Genomic DNA, 27,792 nt, shown 5'->3' with positions numbered 1-27,792 from the left:
TGGAACAGTCTTTAGTTGGGAGGGTTTGAACTCTAGGGTGAGGAGTTCAGGAATGCATTCTGGGGTGAAGAGTTCAGGAGTGTTCTGGGAACACTCTCTAGATGGGAGGGGTCGGGCTCTGGGGTGAGGAAGAGTTCAGTAATTTTTTATTCTTCAACAGAATGGAGTAGGTTGTTAGGTAGTGAGAACCATGCGGGGATGGGGGGTGGGGGAAGAGAGAAAGTGCCCGCGCATTTGGGAAGTCAATTTAAGTTAGTTGCTAGCTGAGAGACTACCCCAGCAGAAGGGCGACCGTTTTAAAATATATTGATGTCGCCATGTCTTAATTTACCCTCAAATGGGATCGCAAAATTCTCCAATATTTGGCGTAAAAACATAAAGCCTGAAATCCAGGCTTAGCCCTGAGATCCAGATTAGGCACGAGATCAAGATTCTCCACGATTTCCAGACCTGGGAGCTGGTTGAGAGAATCCAGGCCAGGATCATCCCAGCCTCAGAAGTGTGCAGCAGAATGGTAGAGTCAGAGAAGCTGAAATTCTAGACCTCAGAGTTTATAATATATGCTCATAACAGAATGTTCCCCAGAGAACAGAGTTTTAGAGTTTGTCTGGACAGTGGTGGCGCACGCCTTTAATCCCAGCACTTGGGAGGCAGAGGCAGGCGAACTTCTGAGTTGAAGGCCAGCCTGGTCTACAGAGTGAGTTCCAGGACAGCCAGGGCTACACAGAGAAACCCTGTCTTTAAAAACACCACCACCACCAAAAATGTTTGTAAAAGGAATAAATACTACGTGTAGGAGTGGTAAAGAGGAACAAGTAGAAATGGTTTGTAAAGGGGCATAATAAAGTGAAGCCTCTAAAGGAAATAAAGAGTAAGAAGAGTAAGGATTTTGTTTGTTTGTTTGTTTGTTTGTTTTGTTTTTTTGGTATTTCGAGACAGGGTTGCTCTGTATATCCCTGGCTGTCCTGAAACTTACTTTGTAGACCAGGCTGGCCTCGAACTCAGAAATTTGCCTTCCTCTGCCTCCAGAGTGTTGGGATCAAAGGCGTGAGTCACCATGCCCGGCTAAGAGTAAGGTTTTAAAAAATATTTTCTGTGTTTAAAAAAAAAAGGAAAATACTGTAGCAGGGCATTTGTACCTTGTATAATTTTGCTTTAATTATCACACAGAATTATAATGTGCTCAGTAATGACTGCTTTTTCTATGACTCTCTTTGAAAAATTAGCATAAAGAAGTAGAAATTATTTTTGTCTTTCTCTCTTTTTCTTTTTAGATTTTATTATTATTATATCTAAGTACATGGTAGCTGTCTTCACGCACAATAGAAGAAGCCATCAAGATCTCATTACAGATGGTTGTGAACCACCATGTGGTTGCTGGGCTTTGAACTCAGGACCTTGAGAAGAGCAGTCAGTGCTCTTAACCACTGAGCCATCTCTCTAGCCCCCTGTCTTTCTCTCTTAATTCACATAAAAGAGACTTAGATAAGGAGGCTATGGTGAGGAGGAATGCTAGATTAAATCAGTAGAACAAAAATTAGAGAGTAACTTAATTAAAAATAAGTAACTTTCTTGAGCTAGATCAAAGACACTTGATCTGAAGCCTGAAGTGTTACCTTAATACGAGATAGCAGGATGGCAGTACAAGCCTGCTAGAAAACCTACAATAGTCACTTTCTCATATGTTCTGTGCCACCATGCGCCAGCATATCTTGTAGGTGGAGGGTTTTATGTTTTAGCTGTGTTAGTCTCCAAGTTTTTCTTTCCATGGCCTATAGAGTGCCTTCTCACCACAGCGAGAATAGAGCATAAGGGTGAAGGCTCCAAGCCTGCATGCACTTGACCTCAGGAAATGGAAGATTTTCTGAACAATGGGCATCACTTTCAGTTTTCAGAAAGCAACAGCCTGATTTGCTTAGTGTTCCCCACATGCCCTCCTAGGCCAACAACTCAACTGAATGTCACCCAGTCCTACCACTGGAAGTCCTGTCTGTCTGTAGAAGCTAGCCAGTTCAGAAATCGTATCTTCCACTACCAGTTCTCACTAGGGTCACCTTCATAGATTCCAAGAAATTGCCACAGAGCTAGGTTTACACAATAGCCTCCAAATGCTTCCTAATTCTAGCAGTCTCTCCCTGCAGCTCCCCTCACTCCATCTTCCACATTCTGACCCCTCCTGCTCCTGTCCAAACCCACACCCCATCTGCTCCCAGAATCTGTTCTATGTCCCCTTTCCAAGGAGATCCATGCTCTTTCATCTTCTTTTTTCTTTCTTTCTTTCTTCCTTTCTTCCTTCCTTCCTTCCTTCTTACACGCGTTCGCGACCGGCCAGGAAAGACGCAACAAACCGGAATCTTCTGCGGCAAAGCTTTATTGCTTACATCTTCAGGAGCCAGAGAGCAAGAGAGAGAATGGTGAAACCCCGTCCCTTTTAAGGAGAATTATCCTCCGCCTAGGACGTGTCACTCCCTGATTAGCTGCAGCCCATCGGCCGAGTTGTCGTCACAGGGAAGGCAGAGCACATGGAGTGGAGAACTACCCTTGGCACATGCGCAGATTATTTGTTTACCACTTAGAACACAGGATGTCAGCGCCATCTTGCAACGGCGAATATGAGGGCGACTTCCCACACTTCCTTCCTTCCTTCCTTCCTCTCTCTCTCTCTCTCTCTCTCTCTCTCTCTCTTTCTTTCTTTCCTTTCCTCCTTTTAAATATTGCTTTTATCTGTGGAATTTTAACTTAATTATCACTTCACGAATATCTAATATTTATTTATAAGTAAATTCACACCATATTCATCTTTCTGGGTATCTTTTACTTCATTCAGGATGAATTTCCTATATGCATGTGTTTCCCTATACATTTGAATATTCTTTCTGTGTCTTCTAGTTAGTTTGGAAAATGGTTGCTGATTTTCTCAAAGAACCAATTCTTTTGTTTTATTGATTCTTTGTATTCTCCCTGTTTTGTTTTATTGATATCAACTTCAATTCAGCAATTTCATGCTGCCTACTCTATTGGTAGTGCTTATTACATTTTGATTTACACTTTTAGGTATGCTGATATTCACTAGTATAAGTGAGTTTTTCTTTTACCACCTCTTTATTCCTAATTGTATCCCATAGATTCCCGTATTCTGTGTATTCATTTTCATTGAATTCTAGAAAGTCTTTAATATTTCTCTTTATGTTGTGAAAATTTTTTCATTCAGTAAATAGTTTTTCAGTTTATAAAATTTTGTTGTATGTGTTGTTTTTGGTATCCAGCTTTAATCCATGATGGTCTAGTAGGATACAGTGGCTTATTTCATTTTTTTTCAAATGTTTTTAGAGATTTATTTATATGAGTACACTCTTGCTGTCTTCAGACACATCAGTAGAGGGCATCAGATCTTGTTATAGATGGTTGTGAGCTACCATGTGGTTGCTGGGAATTGAACTTAAGACCTTTGGAAGAGCAGTCATTGTTCTTAACTGCTGAGTCATCTCTCTAGCCTTCTCAGGTTTGGCGTTATTTTTGGTTTTTTGTTTTGAGACTTTTATTGTGTGCAAATATGTGTTCAATTTTGGAGAAAGTTTCATGAACCACTAAAAACATGATATATATATATATATATATATATATATATATATATATATATATATATAGTATTTGAACAAAATATTTTGTAAATATTACCTAGATACTTTGTGTGTGTGTGTATCACACAACAAGGCAAATTTCCTTTATCATTGATAGTGATTTTAAAGGAGTTCATTATTAAAAATGAGCACTTTGTACAAGGACAATTACACTTCACAAAAACCAAAATCATACAACAAAAACGGCTGGACTCTGATTTACAACACAAATTATGGTTTGAAATCACACTTACATAAGTCTCAAATTTACAATAAAAAAAAGAAGAAGAACACCCGGGTGCTGGAGAGACGATTCAGTGGATAAAGCACTGACTGCTCTTCCAAAGGTCATGACTTCAATTCCCAGCAACCACATGGTGGCTCACAACCATCAGTAAGGAGATCTGATACCCTCTTCTGGTGTGTATACTGGAAATAGCTACAGTATCCTCATATAAATAAAATAAATCTTGAAAGAAAGAAAGAAAGAAAGAAAGAAAGAAAGAAAGAAAGAAAGAAAGAAAGAAAGGAAGGAAGGAAGGAAGGAAGGAAGGAAGGAAGGAAGGAAGGAAGGAAGGAAGGAAGGAAGGAAACCCATTCTGGGATAGCTGTTCCATCTCTGAAGCTGCAGTCCTCACCCATATCAGACCCCTTCCTTAAAGTCGATGATGGATGCTAAAGACTCGTCAAGGGTGAGCTGGTTTCTCCTTTGGAGGCAAAGGTGAACCATGGTTAGATGAGCAGCTTTACCACATGTCATCAGTTGATGTAGAATCATTGTCGTCATTTTTGTAAGTATTTAGTCTATTGTAAATGGCTTCAATTACTTTCTGCTTGCTTGCCAATTCACCCCCTGGTGGGAGGCTGCGGATGTGCTCAATGGCTACCGTGCACATCACGTGGACTAAATCAGGGACGCCTTCCCCCTGCTTCTTATGATTTCTTCTCCTCTGCTTTCCAGGTACTCGCTCAGCCCCGCCTCCTTCTTCCCCGCTTCTGCTGAGGCTTTAGGTGCATTTGGAAAACAGATCAAAATCGCACTTACGGTGTCTCGACTTTCCTTATACAAACAGGTGTCTACTGCTTCATCACAAACTTCCTCATGGTCATAAGTGACTTCAAGTCTGGATCTCACAAAGTCACAGAGCTCTTCGTTTCCAGTGACGTCCCAGATACCATCATATGCAAGAATGATCAACTGATATTCTTCTTCAGACCTTTCAATATCATGGACTTCGGGCTTGGTGAGACAGGCTGCTCTGTGGGACCTTTGCGATGGACACATTTGTAATCGAAATCCCCAGCCAGAGAGCCATTGACACGCTGAATCATCATCGAGCCCCCTGCATTCTGAATTTGTTCTTTTTCAGAGAATTTGGTTTATGGTCTTCTAAAGTAAACCTCTTGAGTTTCCACAGTTTTTTTTTTTAAAGACTGATTTATTAATTGTATATGAATACACTGTAGTTGTACAGATGGTCGTGAGCCTTCATGTGGTTGCTGGGAATTGAATTTCGGACCTCTGCTCGCTCCAGTCGCCCCGCTCACACTGGTCAATTCTGCTCCCTCGGTCCCTGCTCGCTCTGGCCCAAAGATTTATTTATTATAAATAAGTACACTGTGGCTGTCGCACACGCACCAGAAGAGGGTGTCAGATCTCATTACGAGTGGTTGTGAGCCACCATGAGGTTGCTGGGATTTGAATTCAGGACCTTTGGAAGCTGACTTCGAGTCTCTACAGTTAATGAAGTAAGTATTTTGGGGAGAACTTAAGACACCCACAGCAGTTGACCCATTTCTATCTGTACCATGTTTCTTCTCTGACATAACTCTCATATGTCCATCAATCTCCAGAAAAACCATTCTTTCCTTTTTCTACAGAAGGTGCTTCTGCAGACCCTCTAAAATCCTGGTTCTTGGTGATGTGATCTAACAAGTGCTCACACCAGTATTTGGCAACCTGAGAACCAGCATCATATACAGAAAAAATAAGAAGGCTATGTCTCAAATCCACTTTGCAAACGGATCACAGCTGTATGTGCATCCTCCATTTCAACTCGCCAACCTTGCATGCTGCTTAGGCCATATCGCAACCCATCCCCCTGCCCCTGGGCATTATGCTTTTCCATCATTGGCTTGTCTAAAAATGCTCCCATTATGACTTGATCCTCTAGGTCCAGAGCAGCCCAGGGCGGCTGCGATGACAGCAGTGGGGTAAGGGCAGAGGAGGGGAGGAGCCGGGCTGGGTCTGTTCCCTAGGTTCTCAGAGCCCTCCTGGCTCAAATCATCCCGGCGTCCGAGCAGGAGTTGGAGAGCCAGTAGACCGAGGTAGACTGTGGTAGACCGAGGAGGAGCCCAGGACTCATCGCTTCCCGCCCCATTTGACTGGGCCTTCCTCCCCGAACCCCAGCCACTGGATACCAAGCTAAGGACCTGGCGGGCGTGGAGACAACACTGTTCTACCTCCTGGGCGCACTCCCGCCCCTAGCGCCTCCACACCTCTAGCGCGGCCCTGTGCAAGCGCGTTCTTGCTCTGGGCAGCATGGCCGCTCTCCCTGAACGGCCCCGCCCCGCGCTGCTGCTCCCCCCTACCCCTAGCCCTGCAGCTATGTCAAGGCCCTATGGTTGGAGAGACCTGGATGTGGGAGGGAGGGCCGAACTGTATCCTAGATACTTTTGGTGTATAATATCTGTTAGTTCCATTATTTCCCTGTTTAGTTTTTATCTGGAGCACCTGTCCATTGATGTAAGTGGGATAGTGAAGTCTTGTACTATCAGACGTGAGAATTAATGTGTGATTTTAGCTTCAAAGCTTCTTCATTAACAAAGGTGGAAGACTTTTTGTTTAAGTCATTGATGTTAAAATTTGAAATGTTATCTTGGTGGATTTTTCCTTGGATGCATCTCTTTTGACTAATTTTTGTTTACAATCTATTTTGTTAGATATTAAAATAGCTACACCAGCTTGCTTCTTAGATCCCTTTCCTTAGACTATTTTTCCATACTTTTACCTTCAGGAAATGTCTATTCTTAACACTGGAGGTTGTTTCTTGTATGAAGCAGAAGGATTAGTCCTGGTTAAACATCCATTCTATTAATCGGTGTCTTTTTATTGGGGAGCTGATGCCACTGTGTTGAAAGATGTCAAGAAATGGTAGCCATTTATTCTTGTTATTTTGTTGTTGCCATTGTTGGTGTGTGTGTGTGTGTGTGTGTGTGTGTGTGTTCTTGCATACTTTGGTTTTGCCTACGTGTAATTATGTATTTACTGTGTTTTCATGTATGTAGATAACCTCATTGGTTTAGATTTCTTCTTCTAGAACCTTCTGTACTGATGCATTTCTTGGCAGATAGTGACTTTTTTCTCCATTTATACTTATACAAAATTTTACGGACTATAGTTATCTTAGATGGCATCTGTGCCATTTCTTAGAGTCTGTAGCATATGTTTCCAAGCCCTTGTGGCTTTAGGTCGCCATTGAGAAGTCAGTTATAATTCAAATAGGTCTGCTTTCATAAATTACATGGTCTTATTCTCTTATACCTTTTAAAATTCTTTCTTTGTTCCCTATGTTTAGCATATTGATTATTATATGATGAGAAAACTCTCCTTTCTGGTCCCATCTCTTTGGTGTTTTGATTTCTTCTTATACCTTGGTAGGCATGCCCTTCTTGAATTTAGGTTATTTTTCTTCCATAATTCCTTTGAAAATATTTTCTGGGCCTCTGGTTTAAATTCTAATCTTTCTTATATCCCTGTTATTTGCAGGTATGTTTTTTTCTTTAAAGGAATAGATGCCCCAGGGTAGGATGCTACCCAAAGGGAAAATCCCACTTTCTGAGGAGAAGCGAGAACAATAGGGAGAAGTATTTCTTCTTCCTCTTCTTCTTCTTCTTCTTCTTCTTCTTCTTCTTCTTCTTCTTCTTCTTCTTCTTCTTCTTCTTCTTCTTCTGTTTTGTTTTTTTTTTTTTCAACACAAGGTTTCTCTTTCCAGCCATGGCTGTCCTGGAACTCACTTTGTAGACTAGGCTGGCCTTGGAACTCAGAAATCTGCCTGCCTCTGCCTCCCAAGTGCTGGGATTGAAGGCATGCACCACCACGCACGGCAGGGAGAAGTATTTCTAAGAGTGGGATTGGGAACCGATGAGGGAAGGGGCTGTGATCAGGATGTAAGTGAATAAAAAAATAAAAATTGAGAGGGAGTGATCTTTCATAAGCCTCCCTGGTGTTCTGGAATGCATGGCCTATGACTGGGTCCCTGTGGCGCAGATACATCAGGAAAAGGATGGCTGAATGGAGGTGGTTTTTTTATTATTGGCTCATAGGTCTGGACTATATTTTTTGAACTCATCAAGTCTGGCATGCACTGTTGTACTGAGCGTCACCCATACCTTAGAATTTTGAAATTTAGCAGAGAATATCATTTTTTCCAGTTAGATGGGTATTTATGTCATTAATACTGCAGGTGACTTCAGAGTTACTGGATTTCAGGTGTGTGACTTTCTTCTGACTTGTTTACATTTTTTTAAAATATGACGATGAGTCTTTTGCCTGTATGCACACATATGTACCATTTGTGCTTTGTCTCCCCCTCACCACAGTCAGGAGATTGCTTCAGAAACTCTGAACTTGGACTTATAAGTAGTTGTGAGCCCCCAGGTATGCACTTATTTGTAAGTCAGAGCTCTTCATCACTGAGCCATCTTTTTGACCCTGTGTAGTTTATGATCAACATTCAAATTGCCAGTGTTTTCATCTGTTCATTTGTAACTGTTTTAAAATGTATTCTCTTTTGGTGGGATCTTCTTAATTTTTCAGTTTAAAACTGGGACACATGAGGTTTATGGGAAATGTAGACAGAACTAAAGTGAATGCATAAATCTTTATAGACACTTCAATGAAAGCCTCTGAGCTCTTTCTATCTATTTGTTTGCTTTATTGATTTTTGAGGAGGAGACTGGATTTTAATAAGTATCTCTGGGTATCCTGAAATGTCTTGCACAGAGAAAGCTGACTCCATCTCAATGAGATGCCCCTCCTTCTGCCTGCTGAGTGCATGAACCAATATACCCAGCTTGGCCACCTTTTTTTGTAATTACCAATTAGTCACATCATTTCTCTGAACTCACTCCTGTTAGTTGTTTGGCTTGTCTTTCTGTGTGTTTGATAATAAGAAGCATTTCTTTTCATGGCGATATCTTATTCAAACCACACAGAAATTGTCAGGGTCCGAAAATCCACGAGTGAAGACCAAGACCCAGATAGAATGCAAAACCAAAGAGCATTTATTCTGCAGAAACAACCAGCATGTGGGGTCAACCATTCTCTAAAATGGAGATCTCAGACAAATGTGTGCAGGCCTTCTTACAGGGAACTGGGAGAACTCTCTAGAAGGATTAGCTAATCTAAAATTTCACTGGTGGCTGCTAGACGATCATAAGTATTTAGTGGTCTGCATTCTTATGTCTTGAATGTTCAACCATGTGATGAAATAGGGCTGCCTAGGACAAATTCTGAGATATTTCTCCATTTTTGTGGTTATCCCCAGGCTGTTTTTTGGGGTGGGGTTTTATGAACTTGTTCTGGATTGTATGTTCTGTTCTTAATACTGAAGCCGTATGACTTAGCTTCTGGGACTTACAGGCTATTCCTGATGCTGGTGCTTTATGGCCTTTTTTGAAATCAGGCCTGGTCCTTAAATGGAGACAATGGGGTCCTCAAATGGAGATAAATGAGGTGCATGTTGTTCTTTCAAAATGGCGTGGGGTGACCTTGTTTTCATTTTTCTTCTAAAATGGCTTTGTAATAGTATTATAACATCAATGCCATGGATTGATTGTGGGAAGCATCAGAATTATATGAATATATTGTCAATGAATATACACTTAACTTTTTTCATTTATTTATTTATTTAATGTATATGAGTACACCATTGCTGTCTTCAAACACACCAGAAGAGGGCATCAGATCCTATTACAGATGGCTTTGAGCCACCAGTAATTGCTGGGAATTGAACTCAGGACCTCTGGAAGAGCAATCGGTGCTCTTGACCGCTGAACCATTATTCAATTAAATAAGGTTTTTTTATTCTAGAGAAAAATAAATCTGGCAAGTATCATCAATCTTTTCTAGCATTATCATGTTTGTTTTTATTTTGTTTGCACCTAGGATTTCATATAGACAACAGCCCTATAAATGTAAATGGTAAGGCAAACCATTTAGATTTCACAGTTCTACCTTATTTTTTCTTTTTTCTTTTTAAAGATTTATTTATGTTATTTATATGAGTACACTGTTGTTGTCAGACACACCGGAAGAGGGCAAAGGGTCCCATTGCAGACAGCTTTTCCAGAAGTCCTGAGTTCGATTCCTAGCAACCACATGGTGATTCACAGTTCTCTCAATTGCATAAAATAACTTACCGAGATATAAAACTTTATGGACGTGTAGAAGTGTCTTTCCTGTTACAGGGACCAAACACAATGTGTCAGGCAATCTTTACAAGAGTTTAATCTTGCTAATGGTTCCAGAGGAATATGAATCACCATGAAATTGGCCCAGCAACAAGTGTCAGACATGGCAGCTAAAGCAGGAAGCCCAGAGCTCCCATCCTCAACCAGAAGCGTGAAGTGGAGCATGGGAACTGAAATGTGATGTGAATGCAAACATTCAAAGGCCACTCCCAGTGACAGATTCGCTCCAGGAGGGCAGGATATCCCAAATTTCCCCTAAAGATAGCGCCAACAGAAAAGGAGTAATCCAGCGGGGCGTGGTGGCTCACGCCTTTAATTCCAGCACTCGGGAGGCAGAGGCAGGCAGATTTATGAGTTCGAGGCCAGCCTGGTCTACAAAGTGAGTTCCAGGACAGCCAGGGCTATACACAGAAACCCTGTCTCGAAAAAACAAACAAACAAACAAACAAAAACAAAACAAAACAAAAAACCCAACAACAAGAAAAGAAAGAAAGAAGAGGAGTAGTTCTTTGACTTCCAGCATCCATGCTTCCTTTCTGTTGCATGTGGTAAGTCATTATGAAGAAAAACTCTAAGTAAGCATTTAGATGTTTCAACATCTAGTTTTCAGCAACGAACATTTGCGGTAGAAAAACACTCATGAGTAAAATTTTGTTTAATGATTTGCTTTAATTTTAATTATGTGATGTTAGTGTTTCTTTGTGTGAGTATATACAGGCCCTTCTGTATTTGTGTAGCATGAATTACGGGAAGTTAAAAAAAATGACCTTAGTCTTGGGATTGAAATTATATTAATTGTTCCACCATGTCTCTAGTCTTTTTTTTTATAATTGATTGATTGATTGATTGATTATGCATATAGCGTTCTGTCTGCATATATGACTGCAGACCAGAAGAGAGCACCAGATCTCATTGTAGATGGTTATGAGCCACCATGTACTTTATGGAAATTGAACTCTGGACCTCAAAAAGAACAACCAGGTTTTTTTCCCTCTAGATTCAAAACCCTTATTTGATTGAATAATGGTTTAGTGGTTAAGAGTACCGATTGCACTTCCAGAGGTCCAGGCTCTTAACTTCTGAGCCATCTCTCCAGCCCTCTAGTACTATTTATATACAAGTCTCTATTAATGTCTGGAAATATGGAAGAATTCAAAAAAAGAGAAAACCCTATTTATGAAGACAATTTAGGAAAGACTTTTAACATCACAGTTGTCTCTAATTTCAAGAAAGTAATATTTTTTCTTTCACCTCTTTTTCATCAGAGCTTTGAAGCAAGTAAATGATTTACCATATTTAGTCAAGACGGATGGAAAAAAATCACTAATATGTGGTTTCTATTTTGAAACATTTGGAGTATAAAGTGTGCTTTATGTGTGGTAAATCCATTTAGTGAATGTTATTTTGTGGTTCATGGATTCCTTCTGTGGCTCTTTTATCATTTTCTATGTGCTGTCATTTGATGATAGGTATTGATCTGCTGAAATGTATAGAATGAAATGCCCACCATGCAAGCGAGCCATTATTTAATTAAATGTCAGCATTGTATGACCTCACTTTTTGTATAAGGGTGTCTGGGAAAGGGTGGTGGGTCCAGCCTCTTTTTATTTTCCATATTTTCACAAAATCTCTTGAGATGTTTTTGCTTGTTATCTAGCCTGGCTAGGATATCAGTAATTAGTTAGGCTTCATTTGAACTCTATATCTACATGTGTCAGCCTCTTAAGTACAAGTCCAAAGGTAGAAGATGTACCCTGTATGTGTCCTGTTTTGTCAACATACTTTTAACAATGTTAATGTTATAATGTTTAAGAGAAGAGAAAGTAAGTAACATTAAATACCTCATGTATATAACCAAAGTAGTACTTTCACCTATATGGAAGATAAGTAATAAGGAGATAATAAAAAATCAACTATATATCTCATAACACAGCTTGATGGATTATGTATATATATGGACATTTCATGCTTCTTCATGTCTCTATTAGTTTTTATTAGTCTCTATTTGACACTTCATTTTGAAGTACTGCTTCCTAAAGGAATTGTCTGGAAATGACAAATAATGTAACTATGCTGAGATTTTTTTTTTAACAAACATTTCTGGAGAGAGAGAGAGAGAGAGAGAGAGAGAGAGAGAGAGAGAGAGAGAGAGAGAGAGAGAGAGAGGAGTGATTATGGGTTTATAGACCATGGCCGATTCATGGAACCTAGAAGACAACTATGTTGGATGTTCTTGTGGTCATCGTCATATTGTAATCAAGGTCAGGTTGCTGGCCTTGAACACAACAGACATTTCCCACTAGATTTTCTCAGTGGGGCTCAAATACGATTAGTTGATACATCACATAAGTAAACTATTGTCTCCTTTTCAGATTGTAAACATATTTTCATCCAAGAATAGGGGAAGTAAGGACAATTTGAAGAGTAAATCCTAATTTCTAATGAAAATTATATACTGCTATTATTTTTCTGTTTTGGATTGTGTTATTCCAAGGACCAAACACTTGTTCAGAATGCTTCCTCAGAACTACAAATGAATGGTAGAGTTGTTTCAGTGAATAAATAGGATTGTTTCTTTTTTTTAGATTATTTATTTTATGTATGTGAGTACACTATAGCTGTAACAATGGTTGTGAGCCTTCATGTGGTTGTTGGGGACTGAATTTAGAACTTCTGCTTGCTACAGTCAACCCTGCTCCCTCTGGCTAACCCCACTCACTCCAATCAGCTCAGCTTGCTCAGTCCCCACTCACTCCAGCCCAAAGATGTATTATTATTATAACCACATTTTCTGTATCCATTCTTCAGTTGACAGACATCTGGGTAGTTTCCAGCTTCTGGTTATTTCAAATAAGGGTGCTATGAACAGAGTAGAACATATGTCCTGGTGTATGCTAGAGTATCTTTTGGGTATATCCCTAGAAGCTGTATGACTGGTTCTTCAGGTAGAATTATTTCCAATCTTCTTAGGAAACACCAGATTGATTTCCAGAGTGGTTGTACCAGTTAGCAATTCCACTAGCAAAGGACTAGAATTACTCTTTCTCTACATCCTAGCCAGCATATGCTGTCATTTGAATTTTTGATCTTAGCCATTCTTATTGGTGTAAGGCAGAGAATCTTAGAGAGTGGTTTTGATTTGCATTTCCCTGATGACTAAGAATGTTAGGTGCTTCTTCTTGACAGTTCCAGATACCTCTGTTGAGATTTCTCTGTTTAGTCCTGTACCCTATTTTTTAATTGGGTTATTTATGTTTTTGCAGTCTAACATCATAAGCTCTTTACCTGTTTTGGATATTAAACCTCTATCAGATGTAGGGTTAGTAAAGACATTTTCCCAATCTATCTGTTGATATTGTGTCATGATGACAGTCTCTTTTGCCTTACAGAAGCTTTTCAGTTTCATGAGGTTCCATATGTCAACCATTGATCTTAGGACCTGAGCTATTGGTGGTCTCGTCATAAAATTTTCCTGTGCCAATCTGTTTGAGGCTATTTCCCACATTCTCTTCTATTAGATTCAGTGTATCTGGTATTTGGAGGCAGGTACGTTGCAGGTGCAGCTGAGAGTTCTACATCTTCATCAAAGGCTGCTAGCAGAATCCCTACTTTCAGACAGCTTGGATGAGGGTCTTATAGCCCACCCCCCACAGTGAGACACCTACTTCAACACAGCCACAACTTCCAATAGTACCACTCCCTGGCCCAAGCATATACAAACCATCACGCCTAGTAAAGGCAAGTCCCTGAGTCTCCTGTGCACACTTGGATGTTGGTAAATGTCCCTGCCTTGATGATAATGGACTGAACCTGTAAGCCAGCCCCAATTAAATGTCCTTATAATGGTTGCCTTGGTCTTGTTTTCTATTCACAGCAGTAAAACCCTAAGACAGAAGTTGGTACCAGGGGCTGGGGTATTGCAGTGATAGGCCTGACCATGGTTTTCTTTGGAAGAATTTGGGGATTTTGGATTTGGAATACAGTGGAATGCTCTAAATGGGACTTAATTGGCTATCCTAGTAGAAATATGGAAGACCCCTTTGACATCAGACATGGAGATGTAGAGTTTGGAGTTTGCCTAGCTGGTTTCGTGTCTTGCTTTGGGGATTACATGTGATTAGATGAATCTAAGAAGAGGTTTTCAACTTTGGACTTTTAACAGTTTTAAGACTGCTTTAGACTATGGGGACTTTTGAATTTAGACTAAATGTATTTTGCATTATTCTATGTTTAGGTATGGCTCCCATAGACTCATATGTTTGAACAAGTCTATGGGTGCTAGGGAGTGGAATGTGATGGTTTGTATATGCTCAGCACAGGGAGTATTACTATTAGAACCTGTGGCCCCATTGGAGTAGGTGTGTCACTGTCAGTGTGGGCTTTAAGACCGTTATCCTAGCTGCCTGGAGGCCAGTATTCAAGTAGCAGCCTTCACATGAAGATGAAGAAATCTCAAAGCCACTTCCTGGTGGTGCATGCCTTTAATCCCAGCACTTGGCAGGCAGAGGCAGGCGGATTTCTGAGTTCGAGGCCAGCCTGGACTACAGAGTGAATTCCAGGAGATCCAGGGCTACACAGAGCAACTCTGTCTCGAAAAAACCAAAAAAAAAAAAATTAATTTGGGCTGGTGAGATGGCTCAGCGATTAAGAGCGCCTGCCGACTGCTCTTCCAAAGGTCCTGAGATCAAATCCAAGCAACCACATGGTGGCTCACAACCATCCATAATGAAACCTGATGCCATCTTCTGGAGTGGAGTGTCTGAAGATGGCTGCAGTGTACTTACATATAATAAATAAATAAATAAATAAATAAATAAATAAATAAATATTTTTTTAAAAGAAAGAAAGAAAAAAAAAGAAGAAATCTCAACTCTTCCTGCTCCATGGCTGCCTGAACATTGCCATGCTCGTGCCTTGATGCTAATGGATTGAACCTCTGAACCGGTAAGACAGCCCCAATTAAATATTCTCCTTTCTAAGATTTACCTTGGTCATAAGTTCTGTTCATAGCAGTAAATCCCTTCAGCCATCTTTCTAATACTTCTCATGAGCACCTTCCCATATCTGAGAGCTCACAGTGTCCACATCGATCATTATGCAGGAAATTGTACTACACACTTTCCTGCACTACAGTCTGCTGTATGAATTTTCTGAAGTGTGATTTCTCCACGGAGAATGATCAGTTTGCTATTTCAAATATATATATATGTATATATATATATATATACATATGTATATATTATAATGCATATTTATATATTATAATTGACATCTTGTCAACAAATACAGCATCACCAAATGTTAACCTTTGCTTTTTACATTATTCTCAAGATTTGATGTTTTATCATAATATAACACAGTCCAACTTTGTTTTAAAAAGATTTATTTGTTTATTTTTATGTATATGCGTACACAATAGCTGTCTTCAGACACACCAGAAGAGGGCATCACATCTCACCAGGTGGTTGTGAGCCACCATGTGGTTACTGGGAATTGAACTCAGGTCCTCTGGTAGAGCAGTCAGTGCTCTTGGCCGATGAGCCATCTCTTCAACCAACAGTACAACTTTTTTTTTGTTTTATTTTGTTTTTACTTTTTTGGTTTTGTTTTTTTTGTTTTTTGTTTTTTGTTTTTTTGTTTTTTTTTTGAGACAGGGTTTCTCTGTGTAGCCCTGGTTGTCTTGGAACTCACTTTGTAGACCAGGCTGGCCTTGAACTCAGAAATCTGCCTGCCTCTGCCTCCCGAGTGCTGGGATTAAAGGCCTGTGCCACCATTGCCTGGTTCTAAGTAGAATTCTTATGCTTCCTTTGTTGATAAAAAATAAAATAAAAGCACTGTTTAGAAATAACTCCCAGGTTCTCCTTTCCTGCAACAGTAAAAAAAAAATTCTTTTCAGCTCTTCTGTCTTGGCTCTTGTGATGGTTATTCTTGGTGGTCAGATTAGCTCTACATGGAATTAACTAAAACTGCAACAGTTCGGTACTGTGAGGGATTTTTCTTAATCATAGCTTTTTACGTTGTAAAACCCGTTTTTAAAATCTGGATCTTTTGAAGTAATGGAAATACCTTTAATGTAGGCCGCCCCTTCTGGTAGCAGCCTACATTTATAAAGATGGTAGGTAATTCTTTCTCCTTGTCTTCATGTCCTACCTCTGGCTAGCAAGTTCACTTTTTAAAACCTGCATTAGAGCCTACTTCTTCCTAATTCTGGTATATACTGAAGACCAGCCAAGACATCCAGCCACATGGACTGAAGCACAAATATATTCCTCATCTGTCCATTTGCAGGCAGCCATTGTTGGAGTACTTGGACACACCTTGCAAGCCATTCCAATAACTCCACTTACGACATATATGGAGAGATCCGTTCTATCAGTTTTGTCCATTAGGATACCTTTATTAATAGAGCTGTGGGTTTTTTTCCTCTTCCCACTAAGGAAGATGTGCTGGCTAGCAATAGTGTTGTGTAGAGTTTGTCTTCGGTTTCCTGCTTTTCTCCCGGGGCTGTGTAAAGTCTGTTGCCTACCAGGTGAAACATAGCTGCAGTTTACCTGACCCGACCATGAAACCACAGAACAAAAATCTTAGTGTTTCCTAAAAATCTCTTGAATTGTTAATATTCTGGGTGTCCTTCCCCTATGGGCTGGATTGTTTATTTCACTGCAAGTTAAATAGTGGGCCCTGCAAGCTATCTGCCTTGATTACAGGAGAGAAAAGGGAAAGTGCTGGAAACAAGAAGGATAGGGGGTTAGAGGGCAGTGACAAATGCTACTGAAATGTAAGTCTCTCCAGATCTGGAAAAGGTCTCCCTCTGGAATGGAAGCCTGGTACAGCAAACACCTTGCCTTATCCCTTCAGTGAACTCTCACCCTACTTATCTGGAAAAGGGTTGGATATGGGCCTGGAATCATTATAATGTATCCCTTCATCACACTCTAACCTTAAGGGAGTTGCTTATGTCACTCAAGACTCGCTGGCCAATCAAGGCCTTCAGTCTGACCTGCCAGTCTGAAGTGGAGGCAGGTGCTTCCGGTCTCCCTGCTGCTGGTTCCATGTTGTAGCTGAGGAGAATGGAGTGGTTTGTGTGTCCTGCTCTGTGTGCTACTGCTGGATGCTGAGAGGGAAATTCAGGCGAGCTCTGACTTCGCGACATGGTGAGTATATGGCAGCTGCTTCCAATGGGAAGGGGCAGGCGATTGAACAACTGGAGCGAGTATGGTGAGTCCTCCCTGGGGCTGAGTGCTAACCGCACACAGCAGCTGCACAGGGCCACATGTGAGGGTGGGTGTGGTCTTAGCTGCTCCCAGAGAAAGCATGAAGGTGACCTCTGAATAACTTTGCTCTGGGGCTGCATTTGCACAAGTATTTGGAGCATGGACTTGTGTGTTGAAACATTCTTGGCAAAATGGTAAACACAGAAATGCTTAGTTTCTACAGTATCTTCTTAAGGTTTTCCACTTTGTTTTAACATTGTGATGTGAGATATATTTGTAGTTAATATAAAAAGTTGTAAACGTCACCTCTTGTCTTGGGTCACACTCCAATATTAAGCTGTGCAGCACTGTTTTAGACTCCTCGAGTTTATCCCAGTGTGTAATACTGTCTGCTGACTTCACACATGTTATCCCCTTCCCCTCCAGGACATAGTATAAATATAAAAGATGATATTCTCTCTTTTTTTCCTTCCTTAACTCTTTTATTTCGTTTGTTCGCTCGTTCTTTCGTTTGTTTTTTTAAACTTTATTTTATTTTTTACTGGATATTTTCTCCGTTTACATTTCAAATGTTATGCTCTTTCCTGGTTCCCTTCCCACCACTTCCACCCCTGAAACCCTCTGTGCCATCTACCCAGCATTCCCCTACACTGGGACCTCGAGCCTTCACAGGAACAAGCACCTTTCTTCCCACTGATGCCAAATAAAGCTACCCATGTGGCTGGAGCCATGAGTTTCTCCACGTTTATGCTCTGGAGATTCTGGTTGGTAGACACTGCTGCTCCTCACAGGGGGTTGCAAAGCCCTTTAGCTCTTTCAGTCTTCTCTCAAACTCCTTCGTTGGGGACCCTGAGCTTAGTCCAATTCCCAACACTTCCCAGGCTGTGAGTTTCAGCCTCTGTATTTGTCAGATCCTGACAGCCTCTCAGGAGACAGATATATCAGGCCCCAGTCAACAAGCACTTCCCAGCCTGGGAAGTGTTGGGTTTGGTGACTGTTTATGGGATGGATCCTCAGGTGGGGCAATCTCTGGATGGCCGTTCCTTCAGTCTCTGCTCCACACATTGTCTCTGTATTTCCTCCCGTGAGTATTTTGTTTCCTCTTCTAAGAAGGACTGAAGCATCCACACTTTAGTCCTCCTTCTTCCCGAGCCTCACTTGCTCTGTGAATGGTATCCTGGGCATTCCCAGCTTTGGGGCCAACATCCACTTATTATTTGTGTTCTTTTGTGATTGGGTTACCTCACTGTGATAATCTCTAGCTCCATGCATTTGCATAGATATTGCATGAAGTTATTGTTTTTAATAGCTAAGTAGTACTCCATTGTGTAAGTGTACCATATTTTTTTTTGCATCCATTCTTCTGTTGAAGGACATCTGGGTTCTTTCCAGCTTCTGGCCATTATAAACAAGGTTACCATGAACATAGTGGAGCATGTGTCGTGTCCCTGCAATATGTTGGAGCATCTCCTGGGTACATGCCCAGGAGTGGCAATTCTACATCCAGTCCACTGAGGAACTGCCAGAGGAATCTCTAGAGCAGTTGCACTAGACCACAATCCCACAACAATTGAGGAGTACTTCTCCCTCTGCACATCCTTGCCAGCATCTTCTCCCACCCTAGTCCTAAACCTTAGCTATTCTGACTGGTGTGAGGTGGAATCTCAGGGTTGTTTTGATTTGTACTTCCATGATGACTAAGGATGTTGAATATTTCTTTAGGTGCTTCTTGACCATTCAGTATTTCTCAGTTGAGAATTCTTCGTTTAGATCTGCACCCCCTTTTTTAATAGGGTTATTTGGTTCTTTGGAGTCAACCTTCTTGAGTTCTTTGTATATATTGGATATTAGCCCCCTATCAGGTTTAGGATTGGTAAAGATCTTTTCCCAATCGGTGGGTTACTATTTTGTCCTGTTGACAGTGTCCTTTGCCTTACAGAAGCTTTGCAGTTTTATGAGGTCCCATTTGTTGATTCTTGATCTTAGAGTATAAGTGTTCTGTTCAGGAAAATTTCCCCTGTGCCCATGTGTTCAGTGTATCTGGTTTTAAGTGGAGGTCCTTGATACACTTGCAATTTAGCTTGGTACAAAGAGATAAGAATGGATAGATGTGCACTCTTCTACATACTGACTGCCAGTTGAACTAGCACCATTTGTTGAAAATGCTGTCTTTTTTCCACTGGATGGTTTTAGCTCCTTTGTCAAAGATCAAATGACCATAGGTGTGTGGGTTCAGTTCTGGATCTTCAATTCTATTCCATTGATCTACCTGCATTTCACTGTACCAATACCATGCAGTTTTTATCACTATTGCTCTGTAATAACAGCTTGAAGTCATGGATTGTAATTCCACCAGAAGTTCTTTTATTGTTGAGAATAGTTTTGGCTATCCTAGGTTTTTAAGTTATTCAGAGAGTTTATTAGTATCATGGTGGGAAACATGGTGGCACTTAGGCAGACATAGTGCTGATTAAGTAGCTAAGAATACTATGTCTTGAACTATAGGACAAGAGAGAAGGGAGAGAGAGAAAGACAGAGAGATAGAGGCAGAGACAGACAGACAGATACACACACAGAATAACTTCATCTGCTGTGTGATTTTCAAACTTCGCAGCCTACCCCAAGTGACACATATCCTCTAATAGGATTACAACTCCATATCCTTTTAATCTTTTCAAATATTGCTACTGTGATAACTAAGAATTGAAATACATGGACCTATGGGCAACATTTTAATCAAAGTACCCCACATACTATGCTTAAACATTCCCAATCTTGATAGTCTTGCAGCTAGTGTCACTTTCGTTACTCAGCCTATTCCACATATGAAGAGGAAACTGTTAGTTAACTAAAAATTTCAGCTTGAGATTTGATTTTCAATTATAAAAATACCATGAACAGAGCCGGGCATTTCTGTGTCCGAGGCCAGCCTGGTCTACAAAGTGAGTTCCAGGACAGCTAAGGCTATACAGAGAAGCCCTGTCTCGAAAAAAACAAAATAAATAAATAAATAAATAAATAAATAAATAAATAAATAAATAAATACAACATGAACATAATACAAAAGGCAGAGGTAATAGGATTAGAGATACAGGAACAAACCAATTCCATCACCTGAGGACTGGGAGATGATGCATTTCCATACACAGGTGAGCATGTGACAGCCCATTGGCAATATGAATGAACTGACTTTAACTAAATCCTAAACAGAAATGAGATTTTTCTCCCCTTGCAAATCAGGAAATCACTGATAGAGGAAATATTACATCTTCTAAAGGAAGGAAGATATGTCATCTTGAATTATGGCTCCCCTTGAAAAATAATTTTTCCTAAGATTGCTTGGTGACATTCCAAGGAAGCAGCTGCAGATGCCCATGAAAGTAACTCTGTTCAGAATTTTTATCATGTTCATCTATTTTTTATTTGCTTTGATAGAAATGCCACATAATGTAGAGATCAGAGGATATGATATGTCAAACACCTATCTCTTTCCACAATACGAGGTTCTGAGAACCTTAATCAAGTTATGAGTCTTGGTGGGCATTGCTTTTCCCTGCAGATTCATCTCATGAGATGAGAGATGACATCACAGTTAAAACGATTGTCTTTCTACAATGAATGAAGGCTCTATTGTATGCATTATGTCACAAAGGTCTTCTCCCTGCCTTTGGATTGAGATGTAGAACTCTTGGCTCCTCTACCACCATGTCTACCTGGACAATACTTTGCTTACCACAGGTGATGGTTGGCTGTTCCTCTGAAAGTGTAAGGCAGCTTCACTTAAATCCTGTTGTTTAAAAAAGGTCTTTCATCATTGTGTCTCCTCACAACAGTGGAATCCCTAAGACAACTTCTAACCAGATCAACATCAAATAACTTTTTTTTCCTCAAGACGGTTTCTCTGTGTATCCCTGGCTGTCCTAGAACTCACTCTGTAGACCAGGCTGCCCTCGAACTTAGAAATCTGCCTGCCTCTGCCTCCCAAGTGCTGGGATTAAAGGCATGTGCTACCACTTGCCCAGCTAACTTCTAAGCTTTCTGTCCTGTAGAAGACTGTCTTGGTATCAATGATGTTCCAAAGGCAGGGGATTAAATATTTGTAACAGATTCAATACATGTTATATATTATAGTGTACTGAGTAGATCAAGGTAATACAGGTTTTCAATGAGACCCAAATAAAGAAAATTTTACTTGTTAATGGACTGCTGATATTTTTCTTTCTTTACCTGTTTTAACTATGAAAGTTTTATTTCTATATTGTTCCCTATGGTGTTTGTCATTCCTCATGTTCCAAGTTAAAAGTCAACCTTATTAGATTTGTTCTTTCTCAATAATCTTGTGATTCACACATCATACTTTGTTACCATTGTTTCATGGTGTGTTCTGTGAACTGGTTGATAGTTAACTAAATTATTAAATGTAAAACAGTCTGCATTTGTATCATTCACTATGTACCTCAGCCTTGAGTTTGAGTATAAACAGCCTCCACTGCATGTAATCAGGAATGCTTCTCTCTTCTAATTCAGAGAAAACTACAAGTGTGACCTGGTGGTAAAATAAAATTTGACATTACACTTCGAGTTGCTCCTGGTTTTACATACCAGAACAGTATTCACTCAAAAATGTAATTCCATTCGAGATATGTTGTGCTATGGAAGTGACTACGTGGACCAGCATGGTCTCAAATTCATGGACATGAATTTGTCCCCAAAGTCCAGGAATTAATAGCATGTGCTCCCATGCTTATCAGTATTCATTTTTGACAATGGTTATGTAGGCACTGATGGCAAACACATGAAAGGACCTTAAGAGGGATTGTGTTGTTGCCGCTCTTCAAAGCTCCTTTTTTTTGTTTTTGTTTTTTTGTTTTGTTTTTTTTCGTTTTGTTTTTCGAGACAGGGTTTCTCTGTGTAGCCCTGGCTGTCCTGGAACTGGCCTCGAAATCAGAAATTCTCCTGCCTCTGCCTCAGTGCTCCTTTTTATCTATGTTGTTTATGTTTGTTCATTTCCATATTGTGTGTGTGCATGCTCCCCCCCTCTCTCTCTCTCTGTGTGTGTGTGTGTGTGTGTGTGTGTGTGTGTGTTTGGACAAGGTAGCACAGACCTTTCTCAAATTCACAGTGATCTTTTTGGCTCTTTGCCCTCAGTGCTGGGACTGAAGAAATGCTCTACCATACCCAGCTTGAAAAATAAGTTTTAAGGTGTACATTGTCTCTGTTTCTTTAACACATAAATTTAATCACTATTTTCTGTGTATGACTGTTTGTCCATATCTGTCTATCACTGTTTGTGAGACCTTATGTATTGAGAATTAAGAAAGCTGGTATTCTAGGAGATATTTCAGTTTCCTTAATGTTTGAGTTATTTTCCATCTCAAGGTTTCTATTCATGACACTGTTTCCCACCCAAGACATTCTAGGTTACTTGTGTTGAATAGGCCCCTGCAGGTGTGAGACTAGAAAGTGAACCATACTAATAAATGAGGATAAAGTCCAAGTGCAGATTGCTTTGTCAACCTCTACCAGCATTCAGGGAGTTTAATATCATGTGGTTCATTGTCAGCATATTTAAAGCACAGTACAATTTGGGAAAAGGTTTCCAGGCAGAAATCAGTCCAATCAGTTCAATTCCAAGTCCACAACAAAGCTTACTATGTGGCTACATAGAAACCCTTTTCCAAAGTACATGTGACTGTGATGCTGGGTACTGTGGATAAAAGACCTGGCATCTAATGTGGTTTCTGACCAATCGCAGAGATGTCAGCAGGCCATAAAGGACATGTGACATGTCCCCTAATTTTGGTAAGAGTCTAGAAAGGAAAGACTTTAAGACAGCCATTTTAGAGAATTTGTGTAAGGTCTGCCTCTATAGCAAATGTTATGTGAGATCTGCCTACACAAACCAAAAAGGTTACTGGGCCATTAAGAAAATCCACGTCAGGGCCGGAGAGATGACTCGGCAGTTAAAAGAACTGACTGCTCTTCTGAAGATCCTGAGTTCAAATCCCAGCAACCACATGGTGGCTCACAACCATCTATAGTGTATTGTATGTTCTCTTCTGGTGAGTCTGAAAGCAACTGCAGTGAATAAATCTTTTTTAAAAAGCAAGAAAGGAAGGAAAGGAAGGAAAGGAAGGAAGAAAGGAAGGGAGGAAGGGAGGGAAGGAAAAAAGATAGGAAGAAAGGAAGGAAGGAAGGAAGGAAGGAAGGAAGGAAGGAAGGGAGGGAGGGAGGGAGGGAGGGAGGGAGGGAGGGAGGGAGGGAGGGAAAAAAAGAAGATAGGAAAGAAGAAAGGAAGGAAGAAAATCCACTTCCAGCCTTTTAGGTTGAAAGCAGGTATTTTATTTTCTTTACTGAGTGCAGGCCTCTGAATATCTAAGATTCCTGGTTTCCCTAGTGATCTGTGGGTACCCCAACATCCTGTTCCTCATTAAGGAGTGGAGCTCTCTTGCAAGCAAGAGAAGTAGACTAAGCCAAGAATGAACTTCCTACATGGTTATCTCAAAATACAACATGTTCAGTGAATTCATGTACACACAACCAACAGAAATGGAGACAGCAAATTGTATTATCACATTTGAGCAGACTTATTTACACATATGTAACAAGAAAGGAATTGGCTGGGAAGAATTTAGGAAGGGCTGCAGAGAGGACAAGAAAGAGGAAAATGATATAACATATCTTATGATATATAAAAATAAATGTTAAACAAAGGGCAGTTGCTAGACGAATGGCTTAGCAGTTAAGACCACAGCATGTTTTTACAGAGGTTATAGATCCCATACTCATAAAACATATAGTAGTTACCTAGTAACTGCTGTAGCTCCAGTCCCAAGGTATTTGATGATCTCTTCTGGCTTTCTTTGTATTGTGCACAGATAAGTTCAGGCAAAACCCAGCCATTCCTATGTAAAATCAAAATAAAGTTTAAAAAGAGTAGCATACTCTACATCTATGTCACAACCAGTAGGCACACAATACTTAAGGCTAGTTAAAGTGTACTCAGTCTTTATGGTTGTTCATGGAAGCAGCTATGAACTTCTTTGAGCAGCCTACTCACAGGCTAAAGCAGCCTCATTTTGAAGTTAGAACAGTTCAGCATATATGTTCTTCTAAGGACAACATTCAAAATGCTGATAACTGGCCTTTCCTTGAAGTTTTTGTATTTGTGCTCTCTGTTCTTTGTATATTAGAATTGTGGCATTGATACATATATCGGTTAAATCATACATTATGGTTAACAGGTATCACTGAGCAATCTACTTTCACAACATCATTTATTTACTTGATTAGCTACTAAGACCTTATGGTATAAGGTGAACATCATAGAGGGATTTCTGTCCATCATTTATGCCATTTTGCATATGTTTCTGAATGATTTTGATTGAAGAATGCCCTTGAATATCTCTACTTTTTACATTGTGACTATGTTCAGAAGTGGACTTATTTAACTTAGGATTCTTAGGAGTAAGTGAGCCTGATTGTGAACATATCCAGACTCCCTACGTAGAATCCTAATGCCTCTTTTATTGATAAAGAATAAAAGCATTGCTTTGGAAATGGCTCCCAGGTTTTCCTTTCCTGCAACATGAAAGACATTTTTCTCAGTTTTTCTGTCCTTGCTCTTGTGATGGTTATTCTCGGTAGTTGTATTAGTCTTGGTTCTCTAGAGTCATAGAGGTCAGGGGTCGGGCCTATAAGTAAGGGAATTTGTTGATGACTTACAGTCTCTAGTCCAACTCCCCAACAACGGTTAGCAGTAGTTGTGAATGGAAGTCCAAGGATCTAGCAGTTTCTCAGTCCCACAAAGCAAGCAGTCAAAGAAGAGAGAGCAAATCTTCCTCCTTCCAATGTCCTTACGTAGGTCTCCAGCAGACGGTGTGGCCCAGATTAAAGGATTCTGTCATCACGCCTGGAGCTGGGACTTGTTTTGTCCTAGATGACCTTGAATTCAGAGATCTTTCTGCCTTAACCTGGGATTCATAACCACTATGCCTCAAGATCTCCATGCCAAGATCCAGGTCACAAACTTGTATCTTCCAGTCTCCAGATTAGGATCACAAGTGAGCTTTCCAATTCTGGATTGTAGTTCATTTCAGATATAGTCAAGTTGACAACCAGAAATAGCCACTACAATAGTCAAATTGTCTGTACATGGAATTAACTAAAACTGCAACAATTCAGTATTACAAGGGATTTTTCTTAATTATATCTTTTTTAGTTGTAAACCCTTTTTTGAATTTGAATCTTTTGAAGTGATAAGAGATATCTTTAATGTAGGCCACAGCTTCTGGTGGCAGATTACATTTATAAAGATCATTGAAGATTGTAGTTCTTTCTCCTTGTCGTCATATCCTACTTCTGGCTAGCAAGTACATTTTTTTAAACTGGTGTTAGAGCCTCCTTCTTCATAATTCTGGTATATACTGAAGACCAGTCAAGACATTCAGCTAAACGGACTGAAGCACTACTGTATTCTTCATCTGTCCATTTGCAGACAGTAGCTTTCAAGCCATTCCAATACATCCACTTTCTCCATACACAGAGAGATCCGTCCCATCAGTTCTGTTCATCTACATAGACTTATTAATACAGCTGTGTTTCCCCCTTCCCACTGAGGGAGAGGTGCTGGCTAACAGTAGTGCTCCACAGTGTTTATCACCTGCTTCCTCCTTTTCTCCCAGGGCTGTGTAAAGTCTCATACCTGCCAGGTGAAAAGTAAGCTGCAATTTACCTGACCCAACCATGAAACCACAGAACAAAAATCTTAGTGTTTTCTAAAATCTCCCTTTAATTGTTAATATTCTTAGCACCCTTTCCTTGTGGGCCAGATTGATTATTAAACTGCAAGTTGAATAGCAAGCCTTGCAAGCTCTCAGCCTTGCAAGAAGAAGGGGAAGTTCTGGAAAAGAGTAGGGTAGGGTGCTAGAGGACCAGCACAAGTAAAATGCAAATCTTTCCAGATCTCAAAAGGTGTAGCTCTAGAGAGAAGCCTGGTAGAGGAACCACCTTGTCTTGTCCCTTTAGGGCAGTCTTAACCTACATATCTGAAAAACAATTAGCCCTGGACCAGCAGCATAAGCCAGGAATCACTATGCTGTGCCACTTCCTCACACTCTAACCTTAAGGGAGGTGCTTATGTCACTCGAGACTTGTTGGCCAATCAGGGCCTCCAGTCTGACCTGCCAGTCAGAAGTGGAGGAGGGTGTTTCTGGGTACCATGTTGCTCATTCAATGCTGTAGATGAGGAGGATTGAGTGGTTAGTGTGTCTTGCTCTGTGTGCTACTGATCGTGCTGTGAGAGGAATTCAGGTGAGCTCTGAACTCATGATATGGTGAGTATATGGCAGCTGCTTCCAATGGGAAGGGGCAGGCGATTGAACAGCTGGAGCAAGTATAGTGAGTCCTCCCTGGGGCAGGATGGGAACTGCATCTAGACAGGGCTACCTGTGAAGTTGTTTCTGGTCTTAGCTGCTCCCAGAGCATGGAGGTGACCTCTTAATAACTTTGCTCTGGGGTTGCATCTGTGGAAGCATTTGGAGTATGGGCGTGTGTGTTGAGTCATTCTTGGCAACACTACAAACACACAAAAAATGCCTAGTTTCTACAGTATCTTCTACAATTTTTGCCCTATGTTTTAACATTGTGATGTAAGATATATTTGGAGTTAATATGAGAAAGTTGTAAACGTCACCTCCTGTCCATTATTAAGCTATGCAGCAGTGTTTTAGACTCCTCCGAGTTTATCCCATTGTGTAATACTGTCTGCTGACTTCATATATACGTTCCCCTCCAGGAAGGAGTATAAAAGATGATATTCTTCTTAAGATGCTTACTTGGCATAAGATATAGGTGGTGGGAGACCTCCCCATCCCAACTTTTATACTTTGTACCTTTTGCCTTTCTTCTCCTTTTCATCCTTTGCGATCTTCCACTTAAGACCGTGTCACTGTTTCAGGTCTCTGGTGTACTTAAGAAGTCTATACAGAGAAAACCTGTCTTGAAATACCAAAAAAGGAGGAGGAGAAGTCAGAGAGAGAGAGAGAGAAAAAGAAAGAAAGGCAGTATGTTGGCTGTAAATCTCCCTAAGTGGCTAGACTTGCAATCCCTGTTTAAATTGTTCAGAGTATAACCTGGGGGTTGAACATAAAAAAGACTTTAGGATGGAATGTAAGGTCTGTTCTAGGCTGGCTCCTCTGTGAGCATTAACCAGTCCTGGATGCATGCTATTATTAACGAGATACTTCTTTTCCTTTTAAAATTGTTTTATTTATCGACATTCTAAAAGTCCCGAATCCCAGTCTCCTTTCTAAAAGTCTTCACTCCACCCCTCTCTCATTTTCCTCTATGCCCGGCAGGGTCTTGAGATAGAACTAGACTCAGTTTTCTGACAAACCACCAGCTTGAGTCCCAGAGTGGGTGTACACGTTTACAACCCTACAAGAGATGGAGGAGTGTTTGCCTTTCTCAGTGTCCTTGCCAGC

General features: G+C 40.4%; 2 pseudogenes across 1 annotated transcript in view; one reads left to right on the top strand and one right to left on the bottom strand.

Annotated features, from left to right (window-relative positions):
- On the bottom strand, positions 3,703 to 5,815 carry Gm7211 (predicted gene 7211; annotated as a pseudogene).
- The window catches only part of Gm2381 (predicted gene 2381), a 50,408-nt pseudogene continuing 39,753 nt past the window's right edge, over positions 17,138 to 27,792 (top strand). Inside the window, exon 1 of the transcript NR_046214.1 lies at positions 17,138 to 17,248. The product of NR_046214.1 is annotated as a predicted gene 2381 (transcript). The remainder of the gene's footprint in view (positions 17,249 to 27,792) is intronic.

The sequence above is a fragment of the Mus musculus genome, chromosome 7 (genome assembly GCF_000001635.26).
Source record: "Mus musculus strain C57BL/6J chromosome 7, GRCm38.p6 C57BL/6J".
NCBI classification, from domain to species: Eukaryota; Metazoa; Chordata; class Mammalia; order Rodentia; family Muridae; genus Mus; species Mus musculus.
This window is presented reverse-complemented; position numbering and strand designations above follow the sequence as displayed.